The following is a 17,291-nucleotide window of genomic DNA, read 5'->3' on the forward strand; positions in this document are numbered from 1 at the left end:
ACCATTTCTCTAACCATAGTTTATTCAACGAACCCAGTTGTCTGAGTGCAGAGAACCACACACCATCAACCACCTTTTTTTCATCCTAGCAATCAACTTCACAAATGGACATACACCATGCCTGTGCTTATACGGAGCGTGCACATTGGAAGGGAAAGGAAGGAAGGAAGGAAGGAAGGAAGGAAGGAAGGAAGGAAGGAAGGAAGGAAGGAAGGAAGGGAAAAGAAAGGAGGAAGGGAAGGAGGCTAATATACATTGAGATTTAAGGTGCCACCTACCATTCCCCCCCCCCCCCATGAATATCTCAGCATTTATTGTTTGGGGATTAAATGTTCCAAGTTAAAAAAAAATGCATCTGCAGTTTTGAAGAGAAATTTAAGCAGGAAATCCATGCCTGGGGTCTAATGTTCTACCCAGTTTGGTCCCTAGGGGGCAGCCTCGTCCCTTCAAATCATCTATTCTAAAGGTCCTGTGAGGGCCTAACCCTAGCACCTTCTCAAAGTCCTTGAGATGATAAGTGTAACATCCTGTCTCCTTTCTGTTTCATCCTAGCACTGCCTGTTAAGGTAGGCTGATCAATGGTGCCAGGGTGGCTGAATGAACTGCTTAATGAAGTTTGAGCCATGCATGTTCTCCTGCCTGCATTCTGCTTATATATTGCAAGCTTAAACCCAATTCACAACTTGTCCGTATCTTACTTAGATTCTCCCCGTGACTACTTGGTTAAATCACATTGGCTTTTCCACACTTTTAAGCACTTACCAGCTTTATCTGTGAAGTCTTCAGTGGATGAAGGCCTGCCTGCCCTCAGAAACCCCACTGGTGTTGTTTTTGTTGTTGCATCATTTGCAAACACTCCACCCTTCCGCCAAGGGGTGTGATCTCACCCACATTTCTTCTTTCCTCCACACAGGGTCAAGGTTGTGCATCCAGCATTCCACAAAGCCGCTGCCCTCATAGTCACCATGATAAGAGATTCCTTTGTTTGTGGTTCAAGGAAGGGAAGCCAAAAGGAGACCTCTGCAAAACGCCAGGCATCTTGTGGTTGGAAAGGACAAGGAAGAGCAAATCTCTAGTGGGGTAAGTGGCAGCTCTCGAGGGAAGGGGATGATTTGTGTTTCTTCTTCTTGTGCCATATCCATCATCAGACGTTGGCGATCATGTTGGCAATCCCATTTTTGTCAACAGCCACATGAAAAAGTGCTGCTGAGTTTTGACCAAACCAGTCCCTTAGGTTTTGAAGCCATGATGTTCTTCTTCTGCCTGGACCTCGTTTGCCTTCAATCTTTCCCTGGAGCCTTAAGTGAAGGATGACATATTTTTCCTGGTGTCTCCTTACATGTCCAAAATATTCTAACATTCACTTTTTAATGACTTTGATGATTTCCGTTTGCTTTCCCAGGCGGCTTATCCCCTCCTCATTTGTGATTTTGTCAACCCAGCTTATACGTAACAGCTGTCTGTAAATCCACATTTCAAATGCTTCTAGTTTCTTCAAGTGGTTTTCTGTCAGAGACCAACTCTACTAAATAAAGTAGCATAGAAAAGATGTAGCATCTGACAAGCCTGGTTTTCAGTTAGGCTTATGTTGTGACTGCAAAAGTCCCTTTTAATTTTCAATGTACATTAGGCGATCAGAAAGATACGAGGGGGGGCACACATATTGAAGTCACACGGACTTCTAAGAATAATTAAGGCTTTGTCTCTGTTTGGCAATGGCCAAGTTGATTAGAAATGGATACCTCCTTTTCCTTTTGGCAGCCCCTTAGATATTGGAACACTGCTAGATGCTACCACAAGAATTTTACAGAGATGTCCATAGTGGATATTAACATCTACAAATATGAAAGATGCAATGCATTCATGTACAAAAGGGATAGGATTTTAATTGCAACATCTTGCAGATGTTGATTCCCACTGAAGATCTACCTGGTTGCCTCACCACAAATTTCCTTAATTAGTGTCATGCAAAATAATTCCCTTGATTTACTTTTTCCCCATACTCTTACTTAATGTGCCAAATTTCTTTCCATGGAGTTAGGTTCTTTCAATGCACATTTAGGTTTTCTTCTTATAGTGGAGAGCAGCATTTTTGCACAAAGGGGAATGTGTGAATGAGGGTCCCTTTCAATGTTCTGTTAAATCTGTTAATAGAAAACAGGAAAATCCACCATCTCACTCTTTCTCTCTCTCTTTACCCACAACACACACACACACACTACCTTATCACTAAATAACTATAAGAACATGACTCAGGAAACTCTCCATGTTCCCTGAATGTTACTGATTTATACCTTCTCAATATCTCGGTATACACTTTATAGACATAAGTTGCTTTTTTAAAAGCTTTAATTTTACTCTGCAAGCTTCCTCTCCTCTTTCCCTTCCTCTCTTTGTCTGTGTCTGTCTGTTTGTCTGTGTCTGTGTGTTTAACAAAGGCAGGATTCAATTCTTAGAAAAGTGTATAGTTTGGATTTACTTATGCAAGATTTTTTAAGTACCCAGTTTAATAAAAGTAAAAAGATAAGAGGACTTTTTTTTTTACTACATTGCCATTCCAGTTACTGTATTGTTATCTACTGTACTGTATATTTCAATAAAAGGATTTTCTTCATAAGACCTATGGGTGTCGAAACAGTGGTTGTTCTCAACCTGTGAGTCAGGACCACTCCAGGGGTCGAATGACCCTTTCACAGGGGTCGCCTAAGACCATCGGAAAACACGTACTTTCTATGGTCTTAGGAACCGAGACACCAATTTAATGGTTGGGGGTCACCACAACATGAGGAACTGTATTAAAGAGTCGCAGCATTGGGAAAGTTGAGAACCACTGGTTTAAAGGAAGAAGGTGACACTAGAGATTTGGATTGCATGCATGTTCAACAATTTAATGTAGGAATAGACAACTGCACTGTTTTGGACTACCACAGCCATCGTTCTCAGAGAGTATGGCTGTAGTGAATATCTGTAGGCCTGACCAAGAGACCTAAAGAATCGATGATAAAGAAGAGCGCTCTTAGGTTCTACTCTATTGTGCTTTTAAAAAACCCAGAGATTTTCATTTAATCCATGGGCATCATAGAGAATGCATCAGGAGGCAAGTGACATAGTAATAAAAGGGATGCTTTTGTGGTCTCTACCAAGTATCTATGATGACTTCCATGGGGCAGCTTTGTTAGTGGCACAGTTGTGCATGAACAACGTTACAATGGGCTTTATTTCAGATCGGCTGAGAATGCTGTATGAACCCAGCCATTGTGAGCTTTTATCAGCTTACTAGCCAATAACCCAGCATTACCCGGGTATTTATTTATAGGGGGAAAATTTCAGGACCAAATATAATTTCTAATGTTGGATTTTCTCCCTTACCAGAGAGAGCCCCCTTGTGGAGTACTGTGAAGCCATTATCATGGCAACTCCACAGTAGAAGCCATTTTATGGCAGTACAGTAGAAGCCATTTTAAGGCACAACAGGCTACATCTTAACAAAACATACACCTTCTCCGCTCGTTAACAGACGACAGGCAGACAAACGTAAAAGGAACTCACTTTATCAGTTCTCAGTTCAGACTGGCTGCGAGCCCAAAAATAAACATAAATAAAGTCTCTGACGAGATAACAGAATACCAAACAAAAACTCTTACAAAGCAATGCACTTCTCCAAGTGTCTCCTTGAATCAGGGTTACAGAAAGCCAATCACTTCTCCAAGTGTCTTTCAAATAAACCACGACCGATGATCAATGAATGTTGAAACGCACGAATGAACGTTGACTCCTGCAACCAGGGCGTGGCACCATCCGTCCTTTTATCCCCAGAAGATGCCCCTAACGAGCCCCAGCTGCATAGTTAATCTTGCATCCCAAAAAGACTCACAGAAGACTGAGTCAAAACACATATGTATGTATGTATGTATGTATGTATGTATGTATGTATGTATGTATGTATGTATGTATGATGTATGTATATGGGAGGTTGCTACCTTGCTTGGAGGAGCCCCATGAAAGCTGGGTCTGCTAACGAGTCACTACTCTAAGTAGCCTGCTAGTAGTGTTCAGCCTCAACTTTACCTGGATAATGGACAGAAGGTCTCCATATTTAAGCCTCCTGAGCATACGCCAAGACTGGAATTGCTTTGATGCCAGCCTCTTGGTGTATATCTGCCCAATACCTGGATTTACTTTGCTTGGAGGTAACATTGCCTTATTGGTTTCTCCTATGAACTCCTATTCTATACTCCTACCAGAGCTGCTTCCTCCAGCCTAGGAGTCGGAAAGCAAAATTTGGTCTCCTTGCAGGGATCGTCGGGAGGATGGAGATGGTGGCTGGCATCTGGCTGACAAGAACTAAAGAGTCAAAAGCCAAGGCTCCTTCCCAAGCAAAATGCATTTTTTTAAAAAATAGCAGGATTTAAAACAGGCGCAAAGCAGAAACCCAAAATAGTTATGCTTTAAAATAAATCCCGACGTTTCTCTCACCTTCTGGCAGCAGGACACAAAGGGCGACTGCAAAGGAAAAGAAACAGGGCAGACAGTTTGCCATGGTGGCTAGCTTAATCCTTTAAGAGGCGGACAATTGGCTTCCCCTTTTCCCTCCCCAAAGGCGCCCAGAGACGCTTCTGAGTTTCCAGGGCTTCGCTGCAGGTGTTTTATAAACCTGCCGGCGACCGCCCATCACAGACATCGGCGGGCACGCCTCTCACCTCGCCTCCCTGCGTGGGACGGGGCGCCCTTCGGTGAGCGAGCCAAGGGGACACCGACCAACCAATTTTCCCGTCGCTTTGCTGCTGCCGCCGCCGCCTCCCCGCCTGGTTGACCAAGTCGCGCCGTTCTTCCTGCAGCGCTTAAGACGTCCATCATCTCCCCCCCTCAGGGGTTCATGCAAGAAGAGACCTGAAGGCTGTGTGGCTGGATGTGACGGACCTCGAGGCAGTAGATGGGGAAGGGGGAAGTCAGCGATCTCTGCGCTGGCTGGAACTGCGCTCCTGGATTTGGAGCGCAGTTCCATCATCCTTAGCCCTGTGGATTGAAGGAGGGGGAATTCCAGTCCCAAGTTTTGGAGAACTCCAAGTTTGGGGGAGTTTGGGTTTGAAAGAAATGCCTTAGTCCTGAAGAAAGGCAGGTTCTCACCCTATGAATTGGAATTGGAATTGGAAAGTTTATTTATAGGCCGCCCTTTTCCCTGGGGGGACTCAGGGCGGCTTACAATTCATGGGGAGTGGAATACAAACAGTAAGACATAAAACAATACATAATTAAAAATAGAACACAACATTCATCATTCGGGAGGGGACGGATTACAATCTATGGTTGAATGGGTGATGGTTGGTGAGATGTCTCCTTCCTGCACCGGAATTCAGCTTGGGTGCTTTGTATTCCTACAGCCGACTAACCATTTCTCTAACCATAGTTTATTCAATGAACCTGAGGCAATAGATGGGGAAGGAGAAAATCAGTGATCTCTGCGCTGGATGGAACTGTGCTCCTGGATTTAGAGCGCAGTTCCATCATCCTTAGCCCTGCCGACTGGAGGAGCGGAAGTTTCAGTCCCACCTTTTGGCCTGAAGAAGGGATTGGACTAGAAGACCTCCAAGGTCCCTTCCAACTCTGTTATTCTATTGTTCTGTTACTTATTCTGTTATAATAAAGCTTCTCCTAAGATAGGCAACACTGTATCCCTCATCTTTAAGGGCATTGTGGGAGATTTAAATGGTAGCTCCCAGCTAAACCTAATGCTGACTCAGGGCATTGCCACTATGGCTGCATCAGCACATTTCTGCAACATTTCAGAGAATTCATTGCTAAAAAGACCATGCAAGATGCTACCACGAGCATTTTCCAGAGATGTCCATAGTGGATATTAAAATCTGCAAATATGAAAGCTGCAATGCATGCATGTACAAAAGACATAGGATTTTAATTGCAACATCATGCAGATGTTGATTCCCACTGAAGATCTACTTGGTTGCCTCACCACAAATTTCCTTAATTAGTGTCATGCAGAATAAGTCCCTTGATTTACTTTTTCCCCATACTCTTACTTAATGTGCCAAATTTCTTTCCATGGAGTTAGGTTCTTTCAATGCACATTTAGGTTTTCTTCTTATGGTGAAGAACAACATTTTTGCCCCAACCCCAGGAGCACTCTACAAGCCTCCTAAAGACTATGCATACCTCTTTTTTTTTTGGCAAAAATGGGCCTCTTTCATTCCCCCCCAACCCCCAGGTGCACTTTGCTGGCCTCTCAAACTCTTTGCATGCCCCGCTTTCCACAAAAAATGAGCCCTGCAGAGGGTTTGGGAGGTCTGCAGAGTGCAAAAACTTTTGTTTTTATTTTACCTCTTCAATATCTTGGTGCGTCTTATACTCCGGTGTGTCTTATGTATGTAAAGTAACACCCTCTCTTAAAAACTTCCATTTATGGAGTCTCCTCTCATAGCCCCGAATCAGAAAGATAGGAAAATTAGTTTGGGATATTATTATTTTTATTATTTTTTTTACAAATAAATGTTTGTGTTTCTTAGTAAAAGAAAGTTTGAAAAAATAAATATATCTGCATATATCTACCCGTCTAGTCAAGCACTGGAATGCTACATAAAGAAGGTGTGCGCAAATATGAACAGAGGAAGAAGGCAGGTAAAGTTCCCTTTTCCATAACATCTTTGGTTGCATAAATCTAGGACTGTACAAAATGAGGACCTTTTTACTCATTTTTGTGCGAGAAAGCAGATTGTTTTGGGGGGGGCGGGGGAGTCTGAACAAAATCTTCCCAAGTGCAAAAGTAAAACAGACCCGCTTGGATTTTAGAAAAATATACATTGTGCTTTCAGCAGTCATATACAAACATTTGGAGCAATGTTTTTAAAAGAGCTACAAAGAGAGAAAACTTTAAACCACAATCACCATGGAAACAAGCTGAGATAAGGGCTTCTCAGTCAGACTGCATATCCCACCAGGTGTTCCTTTGGGCATTATGGTTTATAACCGAAGCAACATTTCATAAGGAAAAGAGTTAAAAGTGTCCTGTGTTTTAGACAAGGAAGGAATTTCCTTCAATGAAAATGAGATGAAATGCTTATTTCCGGAATGGAGTTTTTAAAAACAAAGTCTTCATAGAGCCTGTGAATGAACTTTGATGGAGTTTTGTTATAACACATAAATATGGGGACGATGCCCAGATTCATAAGTGGAGTTGTGGCAATTGACCTGGTTGAACTATTCTTGATCCATTCTAACCATGATGGTGATTTTTTTTTCAACCTAATGCCCAAACTGGAATGTGCACATGCACATCTGTGTGCATGTGCGTGCTCCACCATGCATGTGCACATCTGTGTGCATGTGCATGGTGGAGCACGAGAAACCCAAAGATCAGCTGGCCATCACATGCCTGCCTGGTTTTTTGGCTGTTTTTCAGGCCGTTTTCAGGCTGTTTTTGGCCTGGGAAAATGGCCCAGAAACAGCCTGTTTTTGGGGGCCGTTTTATGGTGCCTGCAAAGACCAGCTGGCCGATGGACATGTGCATGTCGGAAACCAGAAGAGCAGCAGGTAACAGTGCAGGTGCCCATAGAGAGGCCTCTGGGTGCAAACCCCTGGCACAGATGCCATAGGTTCTCCCTCATGGCCTTATGACAGTTTAATTCAGGACTATTCAACTTCACTTCCCCTCTTATTTGAATGGCTTGGGAGAAAAGCCATTAAACCTCAAAGAAGGTGGCATCTGCCTCATTCCCAGATATGTACAGGTAGTCCTCAAGGAACAACAGTGACCGTTTGAGCCAGAGGTGGGTTCCAGCAGTCGCTACTGCCTGTTTGCACATGGCCGTGCCACATCTGTGCACTTGGTGCATGCTGTGCATGGGTGCGCAGTACGAAAAAATTTCTCTGCACGCTGGGAGAACTGGTTCAGGGGAATGGCAGGCCTGGGTCGCTGCTGGTTCCAGTGACCCAGGCCACCAAACCACTACTGCTTCAGCCGAACCAGTCCAAACTGGTAGGAACCCACCACTGGTTTGAGCTTACGGCACTGAAAAAAGTGACTTGTGACCATTTTTCACACTTATGACCGTTGAACCATCCCCATGGTTCCATGATTTACATTTGGATGTTTGACAACTGACTCACTTTTATGACGGTTGCAGCTTCATGGAGTCATGGGATCCCCATTTGCAAACTTCTGACCAGCATAGTCAATGGAGAAACCAGGTTCACTTAACAACCGTGTTACTAATTCACTTAGCAACACGATTCACTTAACAACTGCAGTCATTCACTTAACAAAAGTGGGAAGACAAATCGTAAACTGGAACACTTAATAAGTGTCTCACTTAGCAACATAAATTTTGGGCTCAATTGTGGTTGCAACTTGAGGATTGCCTGTATGGACCGAAAAATAAAGAGGAATTTGGACGGGACAGAATTGGGGGGAAGCTGTTTGATTCCCTACAATCAAACGGCCTCTAAAATCAAATGCTGAAACAGCAGAAGCAAGTTCCAGGGAAGTGGGTGGGAAGGACTTCGCCTTGTTACATTCAGGGGGGCACATATTGCATTTCCCCCAAATCCTTCTGGGCGCATAAATTGCCAGCTATCCACCAGGACATTTTCTGGGAATCCAACAAAGAGGCACGGGAGGAGGAGCAACATTGAGGAGCAGGAGAAAAATGGTGAGATGTTTTCTCCTCTTCGGGATCGTCTTTGGGGGTAACAGGGGAAGTGTTCCATGGGCAATGGTGCTCCTTGTTCATCCCAGTCCCAGCTTTTCTTTCTTCTCCATCAAAGTTACATGTCCTCTTCTTTGACTCCTTAATAGGGGAGCATCCTTGAAAATGGAGGACTCCATTGACTAAGGCAAGGTGCATCCTTGGGTTTCCTGCTGATCCTTTTTTGTTCAGGAATCTCTTTTCCCATGGAAGATCTTGATATCTTGGAGGCAGCCTTCTGGTCAATTCAATTCCGGAAAGCATAAGAACCTGTAGATGATGCAATCAAATAAATAGTCAGCATTATATCTATGCCCCATGAATATTCACTGGAGAATATATTTAACATTGTGGAGCTCAGCAGTCCAAGGGAAACAACACACACCATCCTAAACCCATGCAAGCAAATATAATTGTGATGCCCAGTATAGGCTGAACCCCCAGAAAATTATATTATGGCTTAAGCAGTGATCTGATTTGGAAAATATACCAAGAGTGGCTGAGTTCCCATCACACACTGAGCCATGTTGCAACATGTTGTCAATAGTGTCCCTACTCTTTTAAGAGAGATTTCTGTATTAGGAAGACCTCATTAAGTCAATGGAGAAATGAGTTTCTTAGCAAAGAGGATGTGCTTTCCCAAAGATTGGACAACCACTTGTTTGAAATAGGATAGGATCGTCTTCTTGAGTAGAAGACATCCGAGGTCCCTTCCAGCTCTATTATTCTGTTAAAACAGATATTCTAGATTGGAGAGAGATGGATTTCTGACAGAGAATTAGCCAAAGACTTCTCCATTTCCAGAATTTCAAGAGGAAGGTGAGCAATGGCTATTAAAACTCAGGTGAAATTCAGCAGGTTTTGATCATTTCTAGTGAACCGGTAGCGGAAATTTTGTGTCGTTCGGAGAACCAGCAGATACCACCTGCTGCCATGCCCATCAAGCCACGCCCACTAAATCACTAGTTTAAAAAAATTGAATTTTACCACTGCTCTGGTCCAAAGCATTTTGCTGATCTTCATGTTTGCCCAATGGATATGCAGCAAAATCTTTACACCATACAGATATTAAAAGGCTCACAAATAGACTTTTTACCTGAAAACTTTCCAAAGTTCAACTTGTCAAGCTTGGGATTTCTGCTCTGACGAAGCTTTGCCAATAATCCTGTGCCTTTGGGCAGCTGAATTTTTGGGGGATTTCTGGAAAAAAGAAAAGGCCAAGGTGAATCCCATAAGAAAGAGAGAGAGCACTGACAATGGCAGAATAAAGAGAAAGAGAGAAAGTATTAATATTTCTGAAACATATAAGTTGCATTTTTAAAAGCTTTGATTTTACTCTGCAAGCTTCCTCTCCTCTTTCTCTTCCTCGCTTTGTCTGTGTCTGTCTGTCTGTCTGTCTCTCTGTCTGTCTCTCTGTCTGTCTCGCTGTCTCTCTGTCTCTCTGTGTCTGTATTTGAGTGTGTGTTTAAACTAAGACAGGATTCAATTCTTGGAACAGTTTCTAGCTTGGATTTACTTATGCAAGATTTTCTAAGTACCCAGTTTAATAATCATAATGGTAAAAAGATAAGAGGATATTTTTTTTACTACATTGCCATTCCAGTTACTGTATTGTTATTTACTATATATTTCAATAAAAGTGTTTTTTTTTTCATAAGACCTAACTGGGTGTCTAAAGGAAGAAGGTGACACTAGAGATTTGGATTTCTCAAGAAAAGCATACTTGTTCAGCAATTTAATTTAGGAATAGACAATGAATGCTCTTCACTGTTTTGGACTACCACAGCCATCGTTCTCAGAGAGTATGGCCGTAGTGAATATCTGTATGCCTGACCAAGAGACCTAAAGAAGCGATGATAAAGAAGAACCCTCTTAGGTTCTACTCTATTGTGCTTTAAAAAACAGAGATTTTTATTTAATCCATGGGCATCATAGAGAATGCATCAGGAGGCAAGTGACGTAGTAATAAAAGGGATGCTTTTGTGGTCTCTGCCAAGTATCTATGATGACTTCCATGGGGCAGCTTTGTTAGTGGCACAGTTGTGCATGAACAACGTTACAATGGGCTTTATTTCAGATCGGCTGAGAATGCTGTATGAACCCAGCCATTGTGAGCTTTTATCAGCTTACTACCTGATAATAATTTTGCCCCTTACCAGAGAGATCCCCCTTGTGTAGTACTGTGAAGCCATTACCATGGCAACTCCACTGCACTGTACAGTAGAATCCATTTTACGCCAGTACAGTAGAAGCCATTTTAAGGCACAACAGGCTGTATCTTAACAGAACACATACCCTAAGGAGCTTCAGGGGTGTCTTGCTCTCCACAGTATTTGTTTCCAGAGAGTTAAGTCATCTGTTTACCAAGTTTGGTTGAAATTGCGCAAGGCATTCCAGAGTTATGCTGGAACATACACACACAGTCGTTTATACATACATACGTACGTACGTACGTACGTACGTATGTATATGGGAGGGTTATAACATGCAAGGAGAAGCCCCACAAAAGCTGGGTCTGAATGTTACTTGCTGAAGTGAGGACATTTAATCATAGGCTGATTTGAGGACATGTCTACCCCATATAGAGCTCCCTCTATCAATCTGCCAAGAACCATTAGCACTTTCTTGTATGTATCCGCCTAAGGGGATTAGCGATATATATGTCCGTTCTTCTTATCTTACTTACTGAGGATTGCCATGGCAGAAAGTTGCACAGAGGTTATCCTTGAAATGTGAGCATGCACATCTGTGGGGGGACCTCTTGGGTCGTGCTGGAAGACTTCCGAGCCCATAGGATACCGAGTGGCTGATTGTGAAAGAAGAAAACAACTATCAAGTTAATCTCCATGGTTGATTGGAAAGGCATTTATGATACAGGTTGGTCAGTAGTCAAGGGAATTGAACAATATTTAGATGTCTCTGAAGTCTCTTGTACTGGATACTTGGACCCAAACCAGGAATAGAGGACTCTAAAGGCAGTTGGACCACAGTTCCTATCATCCCTCATCAAAGGCCATGCTAGGTGGGGTTATCAGGAGCAGAAGAACACATCATCGCTAATAATAATTAAGTTACATGCATTGGGTAACTCTGGAATTCATATGAAAAAACAAATTGCTTTAAGCACAATTAATTTAATGAGATCCAAGCATAACAAAAGGGCCGGGACATATTGGAACAATGGTTGACTTTTTGTTCTTCATGCATAACGGCATAGTTTCAATCATTGGCATTTTCTATTCTTTTTTTATATATATTTTTTATTTGATGTTTTCCAAACATTAAAATCACAATTACGCTTATACAGCTTTTTGTAATCGGTATTTCTTTTTTCTGATTTCGGGTTTTCCATTTTCCATTCTATTATTTTATACATATTCTTCTTTGTTTCATACTTTCTCATTTTACAACATATACCTCTATATACAATATTTCCATCTCTATTGCTTCCTAAATATGCCATCTTTTTTCATTGTGTTTGCTATGTGTTCCTTATGCATTGATTTTATATCTCTTTCCAGCCAGTTATACCACCTGTTCCATATCTCATAGTACTCTGTTTCCTCTCTATCTCTTCGTTCCATCGTTAGTTTGTCCATTTCTGAGCATTCTAACTCCCTTTTTATGGTTTGTACATTTGAAGGAATGGTTTTTAGTTTCTAACTTTGGGCATATGAAATTCTGGCAGCAGTGATTATATGAAGCATTAAATATTGGCTATCCTTACTAATCCTTTTTTTATTCCTAGAAGAAACAACTTGGGATTCATGTCAAATTTTTGTTCTATTATTTCTTCTAACTATTTTTGAATTTTGGTCCAGAATTCTTTGGCTTTCGGACACGTCCACCACATATGATAGAAGGTCCCCTGTTGGTGGTTACATTTCCAACATTTTGGAGATCTATTTGGGAACATTTTGGCCAACCTCGCCAGCGGTAAATGCCATCTATAAAACATTTTATAGATGTTTTCCTTATAGGATGCCAACATTGTCAGTTTATAATTTTCCCCCATACGTTTTCCCAGTGCTCCAATTCAATATTTATACCCGAAGGTTTTAGCCCAAATTGTTTCCTTCATGGTTTCCTCCTCCATTTTGAATTTTAAGAGACAATTGTGTTTTTGTAATCATTTTTACTATTTTGTCCAATTCTTGTTGTTCGCTTTGAAATCTGTACTGTTCTAAGTTCTTTTTGTATCTTGTTTGAATTTGTAGAAATGGCCACCAGCCTAATTCAATTTCCTGTCATTTTAACTCCTGATTTAAGTTTTCCTTGTCCAACCAATGTCAATTGGATATGTCAATATCCTATTCAAATCTATTAGATTGGGGTAGATAATTGCTTCCATGGTTAATTTTTGTGTAGAAGTTTCTTTTGATTTTCATCCATATTGCTAGTAAGGCTCCTCTTACCTGATATCTCTGGAAATATTTATGGGCTTTACTCTTTCCCTCCCAGAAGAGGTGGGTTCCTACCAGTTCGCACCTATTCGGGAGAACCAGTTCGTCAAATTTACCAAACCAGTTAGAAGAGGTTCCACCAGTGGACCCGGAAAGCAGGCCACACCTACAGAAGAGGTTCCAAAATTTTTTGAAACCCACCACTGGTGGGTGTGTAATGTCCCACAGTTATCTACGCATTAATAATGATCTAGTAATATTTCCTTATACATTTTAGGGACCTTTCCTTACATAATTGGTGTTTTCTTTCATACTTTTGGATTTCTAATTTCTGTTTCCATTAGTTAGCAATTGCTAAAACCAATCTCACGTGAAAAAGTATTCAAAGCCTTCTTGATTTTAATTGTCAATTTATTTATTCCTGCACATTGTAATATTTATTCATTTACATATCTCTATTTTTCCACTGTTGTGCAAACACAATTGCAGCAGCCGCTAACATGTGTAAAATTAAATATATATTATACTCCCTTTCAAATAGCCAACAAAATATTTCTGGTTTTAATTCCATATCTTGCTTTACGATTGCTTCTAACCACTAACTTCTGAATAGCTTCTTGGACCGACTTAAGTGCTAATTCATAATTTCATATCCGGTCACATGGGCAGCAAGCCACTCCCATCCAGTCACATGGGTGGCAAGCCACTCCCACAAAGGAGGCCACACCCACAGAGTAGGTTCCAACAATTTTTGAAACCCAACACTGCCTCCCAGATAAAAGCATGCCAGCCCAGCTGTAAATCATGACCCTCTATCGTCAATATTCTTTTATTTTGAAGTACTATCCATTCTTTGAGCCATGTTACTGCTGCTACCTCATAGTAAAGCTCCCAATCTGGGAGGCCAAATCCTCCTTTGAGTCTGAAGTCCTCTAGTAATTTTAATTTTATCCTAGCTTTTTCCCCCAGCCAAATAAAATTTAAAATTATTTTATTTAGTTCCATGAAAAAAAAAAATCCCTAATTTTACTGGTACAGTTTGGAACAGAAATAAAATTTTTGGTAGGATATTCATTTTTATGGTCGCAATTCTTCCAATTGTAATGTAGCCCAAATTTCCAAGTCCTTTTGTATTTGTTGTAATAATTTTGAATAATTTTGAATAATTGTCTTCTTTATGGTAGAACATTTAGCTGTTAGCCAGATTCCAAGATATTTTACCTTTTTAACTATTTGCATTTCCAATACTCTCTCTAATTCCTCACTTTGCCTTTGTGTAAAACTTTTAGTAATTACCTTCGTTTTATTTTTATTTATTTCTAAGCCTGCAACTTCACCAAATTCCTCTACTTCTTGTATTAATATTTTCCCTGTTTCAAGCGGGTCTTCTATTATAAAAAACATATCATCTGCGAATGCCTGAGTTTTGTAATCTTCTTTTTAAATTTTTAACTCTTTTATTTCCTCTTTTTCTCTAATCCGTGTTAGTAAAACATCATTCTTATGCATTTTGTAGAATAAAGTTACCGTATAATCAGACAGAAATTTGGCCCTTTCAGTACTGGGGACACTGACTGGCAGTCTGAGCCACTGCAACTTTTCAGAGAATAGCCATAGCTCTTAGATTTATGTACCGCTTCACAGTGCTTTACAGCCTTCTCTAAGCAGTTTACAGAGTCAGAAAATTGCCCCCAACAAACTGGGTCCACATTTTACCCACCTCTTAGGATAGAAGGCTGGGTTAACCTTGAGCCGGTGAGAATTGAACTGCTGGCAGTCAGCAGAATTAGCCTGCAATACATCATTCAAAGCACTGTGCCACCACGGCTCAGATAAGTGTGTTTCCTACAACCAGCCTAGATATACTGTAGATTGGAACACGGATTTTCTGCATGAGAAGGCGGACTTTTGCTAGACCTCAAACTTTTTCAAAACTCTGAGAGCTTCCCTTACCTTGGTGTGTTGATCCAGATGATATCAAGATGGCAGAAATAGATGCACTCCTTGTCCATCCAGCTGGTGCAAGAACATCTCTTGGTCCTCTGGTGCCGACCATTGTTTGCCAAGAGAGGAGATTCTGCTGCAGCCTGGCCTGTTCGTGTGTCCAGAGAGAAAAGGAAGAACAGAGAAGAGACGAATCAGTCACCGCTCTAGCTGGGAAGAGCCAGCAATGCATCGTATGTAAACAGAGCGAATAGCCTGTCTCCTAGGTTAACCGTTTGATTTCTCCCATAGCTTTGCTTAATGCCTGAGAATGCAACATCATAAAAGTTCAGTTATTCACTCGAGGTGTTTACAGACCCCCACAGGCTTTTTTGGCATTACTCAGCAAGAAACCAGAAGCCAAAAGGGATACTGGACATCTCACCTAGCTGTACAATTTGGGCCATGTTTGCAACACCTCACATTTATCTGTTGAGAGGCGGATTCATTAGCAAATGAGATCAACACCTCCAGGAACTGACAAGAGCATGGCTAGAGGGCAGTCATAGTTATGTTTAACTTCTTTCCTTTCTAAATTCAGATCATTGTTATGTTTATGTTTAACCGAGGTGGCGCAGTGGTTAAATGCAGCACTGCAGGCTACTTCAGCTGACTGCAGTTCTGCAGTTCGGCTGTTCAAATCTCACCGGCTCAGGGTTGACTCAGCCTTCCATCCTTCCGAGGTGGGTAAAATGAGGACCTGGATTGTTGTTGGGGGCGATATGCTGACTCTATAAACCGCTTACGGAGGGCTGAAAGCCCTATGAAGCGGTATATAAGTCTAACTGCTATTGCTATTGCTATTCTTTCCTTTCTAAATTCAGCCACAGTCATCTCAAGCGTGGGCAAGCTACGAATAGGACTGAGACCCCCCCCCTTTTTAAAAATATTCTTCTTTTGAGAATGCTGCAAACAAAAGCCAATATTTTCCCCTTTAAAAAAAAAACAAATCAAAAGGAGGAGAGGGAGAGGGAAGGTTTTCTCCTTGGGATTTTGTGCTAGGAGTAAAATCAGAGGATCCTGCATCGCTGAAAAGCCAAATTTCACCAGAGCTGCTTCCTCCAGCCTAGGAGTCGCCTTGAAGCGGAAAGCAAAATTTGGTCTCCTTGCAGGGATCATCGGGAGGCTGGAGATGGTGGCTGGCATCTGGCTGACAAGAATTAAAGAAGGGGTCAAAAGCCAAGGCTCCTTCCCAAGCAAAATGCATTTTTTAAAAAATAGCAGGATTTAAAACAGGCGCAAAGCAGAAACCCAAAATAGTTATGCTTTAAAATAAATCCCGACGTTTCTCTCACCTTCTGGCAGCAGGACACAAAGGGCGACTGCAAAGGAAAAGAAACAGGGCAGACAGTTTGCCATGGTGGCTAGCTTAATCCTTTAAGAGGCAGAGAATTGGTTTCCCCTTTTCCCTCCCCAAAGGCGCCCAGAGACGCTTCTGAGGTTCCAGGGCTTCGCTGCAGGTGTTTTATAAACCTGCCGGCGGCCGCTCGTCACAGGCACCCGCGGGCACGCCTCTCACCTCGCCTCCCTGCGTGGGACAGGGACGCCCTTCGGTTGGCGAGCCAAGGGGGGCCCAACCAACCAATTATCCCGTCGCTTTGCTGCCGCCGGCGCCTCCCCGCCATCACTTTCTTGCCGGTCTAACCAAGTCGCGCCCTTCTTCCTGCAGCGCTCAAGACGTCCATCATCTTCCCCCCTCAGGGGTTCATACAAGAAGCGACCCGAAGGCTGGATGGCTGGATGTGGCCGGACTTTGAGGCAGGAGATGGGGAAGGGGGAAATCAGCGATCTCTTGCGCTGGATGGAACTGCGCTCCTGGATTGCGCTCCATCAACCCCCTTTTTTTTCTTCCTAGCAATCAACTTCACAAAAGGACACACACCATTTGTGTATGTGCTTATATGGAGCGTGCACATCGGAAGGAAGGAAGGAAGGAAGGAAGGGGAAAAGGAAGGAGGAAGGGAGGGAGGCTAATATACATTGAGATTTAAGGTCCCACTTACCATTTCCCCCCATGAATATCTCAGCATTTAGTGTCAGGGGATTAAATGTTCCAAGTTAAAAAAAAATGCGCCTGCAGTTTTGAAGAGAAATTTAAGCAGGAAATCCATGCCTGGGGTCTAATGTTCTACCCAGTTTGGTCCCTAGGGGGCAGCCTCGTCCCTTCAAATCATCTAAAGGTCCTGTGAGGGCCTAACCCTAGCAC

Source organism: Thamnophis elegans, chromosome 12 (genome assembly GCF_009769535.1).
Source record: "Thamnophis elegans isolate rThaEle1 chromosome 12, rThaEle1.pri, whole genome shotgun sequence".
In the NCBI taxonomy this organism is placed as follows: Eukaryota; Metazoa; Chordata; class Lepidosauria; order Squamata; family Colubridae; genus Thamnophis; species Thamnophis elegans.